Source organism: Carcharodon carcharias, chromosome 20, assembly GCF_017639515.1.
Source record: "Carcharodon carcharias isolate sCarCar2 chromosome 20, sCarCar2.pri, whole genome shotgun sequence".
Classification (NCBI taxonomy): domain Eukaryota; kingdom Metazoa; phylum Chordata; class Chondrichthyes; order Lamniformes; family Lamnidae; genus Carcharodon; species Carcharodon carcharias.
The window spans coordinates 90,013,455-90,029,228 of record NC_054486.1 but is presented as its reverse complement, the minus strand read 5'-3'; positions in this window follow the sequence as shown (position 1 = coordinate 90,029,228).

Genomic DNA, 15,774 nt, shown 5'->3' with positions numbered 1-15,774 from the left:
ATATTTTCTTAAATAAGGTGGCCAATACTGTACACAATGCTCCAAATGTGGTCTCAGCAGTGTACTGTACAGCTGAAGCATAAGCTCCCTACTTTTGTATTCAATTCCCCTCGCAATAAATGTTAACATTCTACCAGCTTTCCTAATTACATGCTATACTTGCGTACTAGCCTTTTGTGATTCATAAACGAGGACACCCAGATCTCTCTGCACCTCAGAGTTCTGCAACCCCTCACCTTTTAGATAATATACTTCTCTTTTATTCTTCCTGCCAAAATGGACAATTTCACATTTTCCCACATTAAACCCCATTTGCCAGATCTTTATCTACTCAACCTATCTATATGTTTGTAGCTTCCTTATGTCCTCTTCACAATTTACTTTCCTACCTATCTTTGTGTCATCAGCAAATTTGACAACCATCCCTTCAATCCCTTCATCCAAGTCATTTATATAAATTGTTAACAGTTGAGGTCCCAACACTCATCCCTGTGGCACAACTCATTATATCTTGCCAACCTGAAAAAGACCCATCTATGCCTACTCTGCTTCCTGTTAGCTGGCCAGTCTTCTATCCATGCCAATATGTTACCCCCTATGCCATGAGCTTTTATTTTCTGCAATAACCTTTGATATGGCACTTTATCAATTGTCTTCGGGAAATCTAAGTACGGTACATCCACCAGTTCCCTTTTTATCCACAGCACATGTTACTTGCTCAAAGAAATCCTTTACGGGATTTTCCTTTCACAAAACCATGTTGACTCTGCCTGATGACCTTGAGCTTATCCAAGTGCCCTGCTATAACTTCTTCAATAATAGTTTTAAACTTTTCCCAAGGACAGATGTTAAACTAACTAGCCTGTAGTTTCCCACTTTCTGTCTCCCTCCATTTTGAATTATGGAGTTACATTTGCTGTGTTCCAATCTAATGGGACCTATCCCAAATCTAAGGAGTTTTGGAAAATTGAAACCAATGCACCAACTATCTCACTAGACACTTATTTTAAGACCGTAGGATGAAGTCCATCAGGTCCCAAGCTCTTGTCAGCCACAGCTCCAACAATTTACTCAGTACCACTTCTCTGGTGACTGTAATTTTCCTGACTTCATTCCTCACTTCCATTTCCTGGTTTATAGCTGCTTCTGGGATGCTATTTGTATCCTTTATAGTGAAGACTGATGCAAAACACCTGTTCAATTCATCTGCCATCTCCTTGTTTTCCATTATCAATTCTTCAGATTCTCTTTCTATACAACCAACACTCACTTTATTAACTCTTTTCTTTTTTAAATATTTATAAAAACTCGTAATATCTGTTTTTATATTTCTGGATAGCTTTCTCTCTTACTCTAATTTTTCCCTCCTTATTAGTCTTTTAGTCATTCTTTACCATTCCTATATTCTGTCCAATCTTCTGGCCTTCCACCTATCCTTGGACAAATAAATGTTTTTTCTCTAAGTTTGATACTATCTTTAACTTTTCTCATTAACCACGGATGGTGTGTCCATCCCTTGGACTTTTTCTTATGTGTTGGAATGTATCTATTCTATGCATTCTGAAATGTCTTCTTAAATATTAGCATCTCTATTGGCCTATCCCTTAACCTAATTTGCCTATTCACTTTGGTCAGCTTTCATGCCCTCAGAATTGCCCTTACTTAAGTTTAAAAACTTAGTCTCAGACCCACTCCTCTCTCCCTCAAACTGAATGTAAAATTCAATCATATTATGGTCGCTGCTACCAAGGGATGCCTTCACTATGAGATCATTACTTATTCTGATCTCATTGCGCAATACAAGATCTATAATAGCCAGCTCTCTGGTTGGCTCCAGAACTTGCTGTTCCAAGAAACTATCCCGAAAACATTCAATGTACTCCTCATCTAGGCTACCTTTGCCAATCTGACTTTTCCAGTCCATATGTAAATTAAAACCTCCCTGTGATTATCTTTGTGCCTTTCTGACAAGCTCCAATTATTTCTTCTTTTATGCTCAATCCTACCATATGGTTATTGTTAGGCGGTCAGTATACAACTCCCACAAGGGATTTCTTGCCTTTTCCATTTCTCATCTCTACCCAAACCATTTCCAAACCCTGGTTTTCTGAACTTAGGTCATCCCTCTCTATTGTGCTAATACCATCATTAACCAGCAGTGTCACCCCTCCACCTTTTCCTCACTTTTTGTCCTTCTTAAATATCCTGTACTCTTCAATATTCAGGTCCCAATCCATGTCCTCCTGCTGCCATGTCTCCGTAATGGCTATCAAATCATAATTATTTATTCCTATGTGCACTCTCAGTTCATCTGTTTTGTTTCAAATGCTACGTGCATTCAGATGCAGAGCTTTTAGTTTTATCCTTTTATTCTTTTTATAAACTCTAGTTTCACCTGTTGATTTACTATTAGATTTGTACTCTCTACCCCTTCCTGTTTTTTAATTCCAGTAACAATACTTTTCTCCTTTGCCTTGTCTCTACTCTTTGGTTTACCATATCGTCCCTTGATCCCTTGCCCCCACTATTTAGTTTAAAACCCTCTCTACTTCCCTAGTTAAGTGGCTTGCAAGAACACCAGTCCCAACACAGTTCTGGTGTAGACCATCCCAACAGCACAGGTGCCACTTTCCCGCTTTCATCTCTGTTATTGTACGATGCTTCATTCAACTATGGGTTCAACACCATCTGAATGATTGATGAAACAGCCCCTACGTACCATGTTAAGTCTGGTGTTTCCAAACTTAGGGGGGAAGGTAGAGAAGAATCAGAGTAATCAAAAAGCGAATCACTATATTCATAGCAAAGCTCACAGATTCACTGTAGGAGACATAGTTTTCATGCGGTATTTTGGAAGTGGATCTTGTTGGGTTCCTGGAACAATTGTCTCAGAAACTGGTTGCTTGTCCTTCCAGGTGGAAGTGGAAGACAAAGTTGTTTGAGAACATGTGGACAATCTTCGGAATAGAGAGACATTCCAACAACCAGTTATTCCACCTGTGATTAACATTGAACCATTAATCCTTGAGGTGACAGATCGACCTAGAATAGACATGCCCCATGTGCCTGTAGAGTTGCCAAACCCTGAACTGCCACTTCCTAATGATGTATGTGGTGTTGCAATTCCTGATCATGTCAATCCTGTGGAAGAACCTTCCGTGGTAGAGCTACACTGCTCTAATAAAATAAGGAAACAACTCAGGGACTTGGGCCTGAAATTTCAGGTCAGCAGGTGGGCACGATCGGTGGTCCCGAGAGTGATTGCGGAATGAACCACCAACCGTGATCAGCCCCCGGCCGCGATTTCATGCTGGCTGGCCAATTAGCAGCCAGCCAGCATGAAAGGCGCGCTGAAATGCTCAGCCCTGATGAGGTGGGGCTGGGAGGAGGGTGAGCACTGAAGTCGGCATGAGCGTGGGGGAGCGCTAACAGAAAGCTCCCTGAAGGCAGAGAGCTGCCTCAGGGAGCTGAAGAACTCAAATCCAATAAAAACAGATTTTAAAATCCGGAAAAAAAAAACGCCCATGTGTCAGAAACAGTCATCTGATCATATACAACATGAAAATTCTGTGCTAACATTTTTTTAAAATTAATATCAGAAACCTCATCCTGCCCTTGGATGAGGTTTCCTCAAAAAGGCAAAGACCACCTGGCCGATTCACCCACCTGCCAACTGTAATGTTGGACGGGCAGAAAAAAAAATCACGTTTGATTGATACATTAATGGCCTAAATAGGCCTCTTAATTGTCGGTGCGTGCCTGCCGACTGAAATATTGCACGAGGATACTCGCCATATGTCATCACGCACTATTTCATGCTCGAGCATGTCAGGTGCACACCTGTACACCGAGCAAAAAATTCTGCTCTTAATATTTAATCACCTGAATTGTATATATGTATATGTTGTTGGGTATTCAAATGTTCTCTGCAAATAGAAACTGTAAAAAAAAAACTAAAGAAGAAGGATATGTAGTAACCAAAGATATAGCCTCTCCTATTGGCTATTAGGAGTCACATGATTGCTCTTGGCAGTTCCAACCAGTGAGGCCTAAGTGCGGGTAATCTGGGGGTCAGGGCTTCTTATCGAGGACTGGGTTCAAGCATGTAGCATCTGAAAAGCTCTCTGTAATAAAGTTTATCTGTTTCTTGTTGAAATCCGTCTGGTACGTCAAGTCATTTCCCAGGCTGAGGTGAGAGAGGAGGTAACTGGTACACGCAAAGAATTTACAACTGAGAGGGAGGAGGTGTTAGAAAGGCTATCTTTACTTAAAATAGATAAGGCACCAGGAACGGATGAGATGCAGCCAAGGACACTGAGGGAATTGAGAATTGAAATTGCAGAGACGCTAGCGATAATCTTCCGGTCTTCTTTAGACACAGAGGTGGTGCCAGTGGACTGGAGAATTGCGAATGTTACACCAATGTTCAAAAAGGGTTGCAAGGATAAAGCAGGCAGCTATAGATCAGTCAATTTGATTTCAGTTAAAGGGAAACTTATGGAAACTATAGACACTTAGACAAGTGCAGGATAATTAAGGAAAGCCAACATGAATTCATTAAGGGAAAAACATGGTTAACTGACTTGCTGGAATTGTTTGAGGAGGTAACTGAGAAGGTTGATAAGGGCAACGTTGTTGATATGATGTATATGGATTTTCAAAAGGCATTGACACAATGCCACACAACAGACTTGTGAGCAAAATTCAAGGCCATGAAATAAAAGGGAAAGCGGGCAGTTGGATAAGAAATTGGCTAAATGACAGAAAACCAAGAGTAGAGATAAATGGTTGTTTTTCAGATTGGAGGAAGGTTTGTGGTAGAGTTCCCAGGGGTCAGTGTTGGGACCCTTGCTCTTCCTGATATATATTAATAACCTAGAATGTGGGATAAAAGGCATCATTTCAAAATTTGCAGATGATACAAAGACTGGGAACATTGTCAGCTGTGATGAGGACAGCCTTGAACTTCAAAAGAATGTAGACATATTGGTGGATTGGGCAGACAAGTGGCAGGTGAAGTTCAATGGAAAGAAGTATGAAGTGATTAATTTTGACAAGAAGAATATGGTGAGATAGTATAAAATAAAGAGAGAAACTCGAAAGGAGGTGTAGGAATAGAGGGACTTTGGTGTATATGTACATAAGCTATTGAAGATGGCAGGACATGTTAAAAGAACGGTTAATAAAGAACACAGTATCTGAAGCTTTCAAAATAGGGGCACTGAGTACAAGAGTAAGTAGGTCATGTATAAGACACTAGTTAGGCCTCAACTGGAGCACTGAATCCAGTTCTGGGTGTTATACTTGAGCAAAGATGTGAAGGCATTGGAGAGAGTACAGAGGAGAATCACAAGAACAATTCCTGGGATGGGGAATTATAACTGTGAGGATAGATTGGAGAGATTGGGACTGTTTTCCTTGGAGAAAAGAAGGTTGAGGTATTCAAGATCCCGAAATGTATGGACAAGGTAAATAGTGAGAAACTGTTAACACTCAAGAGAGCATAAAGAACTAGAGGGCACAGATTAAAAATAATTGGCAAAAGGAGTAAAAGCGATGTGAGGAAAAATGTTTTCATCCAGAGGGTGGTTGGAATCTGAAACATACTTCCTGAGAGGATTGTGGAGGCAGTTTCGATCAAGGTATTCAAAAGGGAATTGGATTGCTATCTGTAAAGAGAAAATATGCAGGGTTACAAGGATAAGGCAGGGGAGTGGGACTAGGTAGAATGCTTTTTCAGAGAGCCAGTGCAGACTCGATGGGCTAAATGGCCTCCTTCTGCTCTGCAAAGATTCTGTGACTCTGTAAACTTCTGGACCAAGCACAGGGAAACTTCCATGAAGAGTTTGACTTTCAGATAGCTGCCCTCCCAACCTGAATCCCACTCAATGTTAAACTCAGGAATAGAATTGCTGTTAGGATACAGAACAATGGTCTAAAGGGAGACTTTTATAAGAACCAAACCTGGTATTAAAAACTTTCTTCAGCCAAGAAAGAACTTGGAACTTATATAGTGCCTCTTGCAACCTCAGGATTTTGCAATGTGCTTCATAGTCAAAATAGTACTTTTGAAGTGTAGTTACTGTTATAATATAGGAATCTCGACAACAAGGTTGCACAAAGCAAGATCCTATAAACAACAATGTGATACTGACTAGATGATCTATTTTAATGTTGTTAGTTGAGGAATAAATATTGACAAGCACACTGGAGATAAATCTTCCATCTCTTAAAAGTAGTATCACTAGGTCTTTTGCATCCACCTGAGAGTCCAGATAGGGTCTTGGTTTAACACCTAATCTAAAAGACGACACCTCTAACATTGCAGCACATCATCGGTGAAGCAATGGCATGTCAGTCCAGATATTTTTTGTGCTCAGGTCTTTGGGGTGAGACTTAAATGCTTAATCTTCTGCCTCAGAGGCAAGAAACTCTGTCTATTGAGTCATGGCTGGCACACAAAGCTGGTGAGTTGACAATCGAGCAGTAGAAAGAAGTAATTACCCAGGAAGTATTGCATAATTTTGCAAAGACAACATTATTTCTAAAATGAAATCCATTTTTTAAAATATAGTGTTGATTCTGTGGAAATCATAATATCAGGCAGAAAGAAATCTGTTCTTATTGAGTCAGAAGTGTAAAGAACAGCATTTTTCAGCCAAATATCCAAAAATTGTAACAAAGGCAAACAGCCATTACCCACAATTGTTAATGCTAACCGTTCTCCAGTGAAGATTGGATTGTCACTTCAGAAGTTATTAGATATCAATAAATAAGCCATCATTCTTATAAGTAGCAGGTGAGTCATCTTTTGGCTATACTGTGGTGCTACTCACAATATTCTAAGCATGAATCCCTAAGGTTGGTTGATGATACAGGTGCGGGGATTTTCACAGCCATGTGCAATAAAGTAAAAATGAAGCCATTGAGAAGAAAAAGAGTCAGTGTTAGCAACCCAACAACAAGAATTACAGCATTGAGCTTTAAGTAGTTCCAAGTGGATGTCAACCTTTCCCAAGCACTATAGTCATTCAACATAGGCAGCTTGTTACAGTGAATAATGAGAATATTGTGATGATGGAGGGTACACCAAAGCTTAGAAAAGAAAAATGGTGACCAAGTGCCAGAATATCTTTAAAACAGAGGGAATGCTAGGCTCGTTAATCTTCACAGTAATCCCAATATCCTACTTACATAGTTTTCAGCCAGAAAGCTGCCTGTAGCTGTCAAGGAGCACATTGCCAAGCTTGCCGATAGAAAAAAAGCTTAGCTTTCAGGCTCTTTAGCTCAATCATGTTGTAATGGTATGTGTGATTCAAGTGAAACTTATTATTGATTTTAAATGGGTTAATGTCTTTGTTAATTAAGAAAGAAAGAATAAGATTGCCTTTCAGGAGCAATATTCATGTCCATATGGTATCTTAAAACATTTCACAGTTGCTAAATCATTTTCAAAGTGTAGACATTGTTGTTTTGTAGGCAAACATGGCAACCAATTTGCACAAGGAAAAACCCACAAACAGCAATTTAAATAAATAATCAGGTAATCTATTTCCATGGTGTTGGGTGAGGGATGAGTATTGGTCAGGGCAGCCTTAGGTAGAACTGAGTGGCTTGCTAGGCTATTTCAGAGAGTAGTTAAGTGTCAACCACATTGCTGTGGGTCTGGAGTCACATGGAAGCCAGATTAGGTGAGGATGACAGATTTCCTTCCCTAAAGACATTAGTGAACCAGATGGATAATTACAAGAATCTAATAGTTTTATAACGTAAGAACATAAGAATTAGGAGCAGGAGTAAGTCATTCAGCCCTTCGAGCCCACTGCACCATTCAATAGGATCATGGTTGATTATCTACTTCAGCACCATTTTCCTGGCAGTCGGAGTGCCATAGTATTTGTAGGGTCTTCCCTACATCCCGTGGTAGTCAAAAGCTTGCACTCCTTTGAGTGTGAGGGTAATGAAGGCTCTCCAGTTTCTTTGGACAGTACCAGACAGCATCTGGACCAAATATGAATGCGGGCGCTCCATCCTAGTAAGAATGAGGCCTTCTACTTTGCGGCCATGGATCCATACTCGCTGGCCTGCTGCTAAGGGTGGCAGAGTTTTTGCCTTTGTCATCTTTTATACCATAGCCTTTTATCTTGGATGTCAGACTACTTTTCTCTCACCCTCTTGTAGACAGCAGGGGTGATATTAGGCTGAATGTTCGTAGGCAATAGGGGAACATATGCTTTTAGATATCAGCCCACGAGCTATTCAGTCAGTCAAGAATCCATTGGCCAGGGACATGGTCTGATAATGCACCAGGGCTAAAGGGCAATCAGGACTCTTAGACACCAGGCACTTGCTGGCTCTGACCACTTGCTCAGCCTCCCAATTGGCTTGAGGATGAAGGGGGGCCTGGTAATATGGGTGATTCCATTGTCAGCAGTGAGCTTCCGAAAATGGTCATTTGCAAATTTGGGCCATTATCCGAAATGATTTCATCCAGGAACCCATTGGTGTAAAAGATGATTTGTGGCACCCTGATAACAGACCCCGCTGTGGTTATATGGAGTCTGACTATTTTTAGCCATTGAGAGTAATAATCTATGGTTGCAAGGCATGTCTTGCTTTAGTAGTCAAAGAGGTCGAACCCCAACTTCTACCAGGGTCAGTGTGGAATATTAGAAGGCACCAGTGGTTCTGTGGGTGTCAGAGTGTTAATGCAGCAGGATAGGATGCCTGGCCACATTACCGATTGCAAAGCTCATGCCCTGCACTTAGCAAAATCTAGTTGTCCTCCGTGTAGCCTGTGGAGGATATCTTGTTGCATTGACATTGGAATGGCCAAGCAGTGGTCATTAAATTGGAGGTCATCCACAGCGGTCAAGTTGGCACGTTGCTCATGGTATTTGCGGGTGAGGTGGTCAGTGGGGTTGTATTTGGAACACCCTTGGAGACAGAACGCATGCACTTGAACGCATTTGGTGTCCTCTTTTTGGACATCGGACATCCTGTAGCTTCTTGTCGGATATGGGCAGTAGGCTCACGAAATTAAGGAGAATGCTTCCACTTCTGAGACTAACGTAGAATCGATGGCAATATTGTGGTCTACTGTGGCTCTGGAGAGCCATGGTTTCTGACTTCCCTGGGATGTAAATGGCCTTATACTGATAACGCATCAAATGGAGGCAAAATTGTTGACTGCATATGGGCATTTTAATAATCTCCGTGAGATGCAGGGGAGTTACAAGGGACTTATTGTCTATTTCTACATGGAAGGGCTGTACCATCAGGTTATCCAAGAACTGCTGAATAGCCTATGTAACTGCCAGTGCCTCTTTCTTACTGGTGGCATATCTTCATTCAGTTTCCGTCAGGGTTCTGGGTGCAAAATATATCGGTTTTCAATCACCGTTCTTTTACAGCTGGATAAAAACAGTGCTGAGGCAAGTGGAGGAAGTGCCAGCAGCGATGACTGTGGGCAAAGTAGGGTCATAGTGTACCAGAATGCCCGAGGAGACTAACCAGTCTTTAATGGGTTGAAAGGCACTGCGTTGTTCAATGCTTCAGAACCATTGCTGGCCTTACCTTAGGAGGTCTCACAGGGGTTCTGAGAGTGTGGCCAAGTTAGGAATAAACTTGCCTACTTGGCTTACCATCCTTAGGAAGTGCTGGACGTCTGTGATACATATTGGTTGGGGAATATCGGTAATGGTGTTTGTTTTGTGTGGGTCCATGTCTTTTGATGATATGGCCTAGAAATTTTATGGTGAAATCACACTTATCATTCAGCATAAGGCCTGCTTCCAGGATTGACCCTTACTCTATGATCATGCTCTGCTCTTGTAGAGCCATGGATGAGGATGCTTGCCCTCAAGGATCATGGACACGGTGCATTGGGATACCTTGGGCTCAGATGAAATGCCGTGAGAAAGGCCTTCAGTAGCCTGAAATCCTGGTTGAGAGGTATTTGCCATAACCCACTGTTCACATCGAGCTTGGTGAAAAGGTCACTGTTGGCAAGCTTCTCCAGACTGTCGTCTTCTGACACTATTGGGTGGACTTTCCTCTGCACAGCTTTATTTAGCTGTGAGAGAGCCGGAGGTGACCATTGGGCTTGGGAACTGTAACCAGACCAGAACACCAACAGGTTGCTTGTGTGACCGGTGAAATAACACCTCTGTACGGATTGCAGTCAGGTTCCTTCTTAACCTTTGGTCATAGAGGGTGTGGCACCCTCCTGGGTGTGAACAGGCACACTGGCATGGCTCCTGGGAGCAGAGAAATGTGATGTTCATTTTTCAACTGTGGAAATTCCTGGTGGAATGTTGGCTGATGTCGGGTGGAAGGATATCATCGCTTTTCTGGGTGATGCCCAAATGTATAGAGGCATTCCTGCTAAGTAAAGATATAGAGGATATAGAGGATTTCTGTGATTTGTCACCCCTTGTGGTGTAGTGTGGATGTAATCTGACCCTTGATTGTGTAGGTTACTTCCTCCCGGCCCTTGGGGTTTTACACTTGAAAGCTAAACAAGAACAGTGACGAGCTATGTTAGGTAATCAGCCAGTATAGCTACCCCTGCACTTGTTTTGACTTTGAAGTGGGTTGGGAACCCTTCAATCTCAAAAGTGACCAGCCAGAAATCTTAGGAATATTCTTATATTTCTCCTAGGAAGTATGAGATGGTCTTTCTCTGCTTTTGGTCCATGTCCTGGGAGAACTGTGGGTAGCAATAATGCTGCTGTTTTCTCCATTTATTGGAGACTTTAACTGAACAGAAGCACTGGAAATGTCCCGTCCTGCTACATCTGAAGCAGTCAGCGCCTCCTGTTCAGCAATCCTGCCATCTCTGCTGTTGCTTCACACCACAGTATAAACATTTGAAAATGGTGATGGCATGGTTTCCTGCCTCCTCTGCCAGTTTGACGGGCTTCATCATGGGCAAGGCTACAGCGTTTGGGCCTACGAGACACGTGGACCTTGCCAACGCATCAATGTATTTTGAGGTGGTGGGCCAAATTTGTTTGGTTGGGATGGGCTAATCGACATGATGGTCTGTCACAGGCTCCTGTTGGTAAGGACTAGCAATTGAGCATTGGGCGTAAAGTGATTCGATGACTTCCTTTGATTCACGGGAGCTGTGATTGTATGCTTTTTGCCATGCTGTTGTATCCTTTGACAAAGTGAAAAAAGCATCATAGACTCTCAACGTGGTGTCAAAATCTGCAGAGGTTCCATCAAGCCTAATGGTGCTAATGGTCCAGTTAGCGGCTGGCCCCAAAAAGTAAAGGAACAAAGTGACCTGGAATTGTTGCGTCTCGGTAGTAAGACCAGAGGCCGTTTGATATTTCAGAAAATGATTGCGCTACATCTTCCAGTAGTGAGCTCTGTACTGGGCTTCAAAGCTTGGAAACGGGTGGGGTAGGTGCAGTGACTGCTTGTGCAGTGCTACCATCGCTAGCCTTCTTCGGTGAGGCTGTTGCTGAAACGCACAGGCAAAGTTTCGGTCCAACAGGGGATGGTTGTCATCATGGGCTGTGGGTGTTCATTATATCGCACCAACTCTCGTCTAGATTGATGCCACCACCGCTACTATCTTGCTTGAGGAATGTGCTAGGCCTCAGCTCTTGCAAAGAGGATCTGTTGGCAAACCAGGATATTTATGTAAAACTAGTTTATTTAGACTACTATGTATACGGGATGGATTACTGAAAAGGCACATCTCCTCTAAGGGTTGTCTGTCTGCTGTTCAGAGTGCCTAGCACATAACTGACTGATGTCAGTACTACATCATCATCTACATCATAGATTACCATATGCATTCTGTTAACCGTGTATACCACACCTCCCATGCCAATCTTCTGGATGGATATCCGAGTACAGCTGGGTTTATCATATTCTCGGTGGGGAAAAGTAGAAAACATTATCCCATGCCCTGGAAATCCAAGAAAATAAAAAGGATGGTTAATAAGTACCCTAGCTGCAGAAACACTAATAATAGTAGAAGTGATAGATATGGAACTATACTTAGCTAACATTCAGAAGGAAATCATATACAAAGGGCATTCTGAGAAAAGTTTGTCCATTGAGTGCCATTTGGATAATCGTTCTTTTTGGGATAATATTCATTTGGCAAAGAGTGTCACTAAGAAAAGGTTAAGGATTGATCTTGCTAGTAAAAAGGAAATGTTGGGGAAAAAAAAGAGATGGCTAAAATAAAACAGATCAATGCAAGTCTTGATTGTCCAAACTGCTTTTGTCCCTGATTATCCAATTGTTTTAAAAAGAAAAATGCATGCTCCAAGGAATTGTTGGAAGTCTTAGATGAGGAAAATCTTATGCTATGATGAGCTCTAAATAACGTGGAAAATCACTTATTTTTCATTGATTGCTTTGTAATTATTTAAGTATGTTATAAAATTTTTGTTTAAACAAAGAAAAGGGACTCTGTTGGTTGATTAGGTTCATAAAGGTGCGCAGATAATGGGCATCGTTTGACTAAAGATTGAGAGCACGTATAAACAGAGTCTGATGAGATACTGAGTTGATCATTAGGAGGCAGAGATCAGTGATGCTGCATCCTATAAATAAACCTACCATCAAGGAAAAGATCTGTGTCAAGTTTTGTACTTCACCATCTGGCTTGGATCCATTTAACGCTACCTATTAATAGCATCATCAGATAATTTAATTCCCTGTGAACAGACAGATAGGGCCTTGGTTTATCATCTTATCTGAAGAACAGTAACTCTGACAATGGAGCACTTCTTTATGACTGCACTGAAATGTCAGCCTGGATTATTTGCTCAAAGTGAAAACAACAAATGAAACTTCATAATTATTAATTACTGAAAGTGCACAGCAAAATTTCACTACTTACTTTGTCTCCAAACTTAGGTTTTATAAATCTGCAAGCCACTTTCACTTGATTGTAGTGGGACTGAGCAAAATGTGCAGATTTGTCTGAACATTTAAAATACCTTAACCCACACATCTACTGGGACCAGAAACCAAAGAAAAGAAATTGAGTAACTTATTTTAATCTGTTGCTCCACAAAACATTTCTAGTTTGAATTAAATACACCTGCGCTGTACTGTAAGAGAAAAACTCCCCATAATTACGAACGGTTAATTCCATGCTCCGGGTTAAATCTGTACTTTTAAAATATTCTCTTTGAAGACTCCAGCTTCTAATATACTTTGCCTTATAACTCTCTGCAGAACATTAGTTTCACACTCATATTTCTATCAGCTTGCCTCAGAGGCATCATGTCACCTCAAAAATCATTAGTTGCTGCAGTGCAGCATTTCAAAACTGCCAGGCGATGATGATAATTTCATGGTGAAGTGCAAATTCTTCCATAAACAAATATTTGAAAAAGACTCATTCACATTCTCCCCATTATGATTAAACATAAATGAAGTGAAGATGAAAAGGTACATTTATCCATTCTGAGTCTGCACTTGTACTTCTCTTTAGCTAGAAATCTATTTTAATATCACCACTTGAACATTGAGATATGATTTCAATACATTTATTTAAATAGGAAAAATATTTCAACATTAGAGTTTTCTCCACAAAGTACATGTTGATGTGGAAAATAAGCATTCCAGAAGCTGAAAAGGCAGGTGACATTAAAAGAGTATGGATTTTTAAAATGATTCTGGTAATGTCACAATTATGTGTGCTTGTCTCAGTTGGTAGCAATGTTTCTCTTAGTCAGAAGGGTGTGAAATCAAGTCTACAACAGTGCTTCACTGCATAGTATAGGCTGGCACTTGACTGCAGCACCGATGGACAGTTGGAAGTGCTCTCCCTCATATCGGCCATTGTACCAAAATCATGTAATACTTGATTCCAGCTGATGGTGATAATTCAGTGAAACTAGTTATTGAAAGGTGGATGAGTATATCGGGGTTGCTGGTCAACATTTCCTCATCCAACAGGAAATAGGAAGGGAAATGGTACAATTCTCGGTGTTCACTAAAAATTAATAAATGGTGGAAGTGTGATAAGAGGGAAATCTGAGACCATAAGATGTAGGAGCAGAAGTAGGCCATTTTAGACAATTCAGGGTGTAACACAAGAGTTTAATGGAAATAATATTGGGCAATTTTATCTGTGTAATATTTGACTGGAGTTGAAGGTATGTATGTTGACGAATTGTGGAATGATTTTCAGAATGCATTCATAACTATTTACTAGAGCAGCCTGCATCTGCTCCAATGACAAATAAAGCATTGCTTAATTTAATTCTAGGAACTGAAGCACTGCAGATAAATAATGTCAGAGTAGGACAACAGCAGGAAAGTAGCAACCCCAACAGAGTCAGCTTTAATGTAGTGGAATAGGATAATGAAGAGCCAAAGAGAAATTTGCTGGATTAGGAAAAGGGCAAAATTCAGTGAGGAAAGAGACCTGGTCCAAACTAATTAGGCAGAAATGTTAGAAGAACAGCCACAGATCAATAATGGGGAATCTTCAAGATGATAAGGCTACTAAATAAATAACATCTCTGCCAAAAATTTTGAACAAGGAAATACTGTTTCCTCTAATTGGGGCCATCGATGTGAAATGGTTAAAATGAGGAATGAGATGAGGGAGACATCCCTTTATGCAGGGCAGCTATTTAGATAATGATACTCAGAACGTGACAGGAAGGGACAGAGTGAACAAACATGAAAGAAACAACAGCAAATAGAGTCAAAGGGAGAAAACTTGGTAAAAAGGCAAAATTAATTGCTCTTTACTTAAATACACATAGTATTTGGAACAAAATAAATGAATTAATGGCACAAATAGAGGTTCATAGGTATAATCTTATAGCCATTACAGAGACATGCTTACAAGGATATAGAAGCTGGGAATTAAATATTCAGGGATACGTGACTTTTCAAAGGACAGACAGGAAGGAAAGGGTGGTAGGGTAGCTTTGTTACCCCAAAAGTACAAATAAGTGGAATAACGGCGATAGCAAGAAATGATTTTGGATGGAGGTAAGGCTCATACAATTGATGTGATGTTCATGGACTTCCAAAAGTCTATTGATAAAGTGCCACATAATAGGCTTGTTAAAAAAGGTGAAGCCCTTGGAATAAAAGGGAGAGTGGTAGCATGGAAATAAACTTGGATGGATGGCTGCTTTTCAGACTGCAGGATGATATATAGCAGGTGTAAACTAAGGGTTAACATACTGGCTATGATTTTGAACAGAGTTTATTATGTGGGAACCAGTTGGGTATGATACTTCCTATTTTCATTGATACTTGCCAGTTGTATTGATACTCCTGAATTGAATAGAACTGTTAATCCCAGAAAACTGGTTGAAATCAGTGCAGGTTGATTGAAACTAGACAGTGGGACAGGAAGAAGTCCTCGTGTGGCTAAAGCAATGGAAAACAACTTGGTAAAATGCTAAGCAAGCAACAGGCAATCATGTATCCATCTAACCAATACACACCCAGAAGTGAATTGTTCATGAGCTCTTTCAAAAACTGTATTCTGTATGTAAACCCCTGAAAAAAATTCCACAGGGGTGCACTCAAGCAAGACAGAAGATACCTATCAATTGGCAATGCTTCAGAGAAAAGACAGGGACATATCAATGGAAAGAGCTCAGGTGAACCATATAGGAAGGTTTTGGTCACAGGTCACCCCCTGTGTGACTTACAGTCATCTCAGATTGACCAGCTAAGATGTAACTGTGATTTAATTGAAACTGTTTTGTTTAGAATTCCCAATAAATGTGTTGGATTTAGTGTGAGATTATGTCAATCATGATT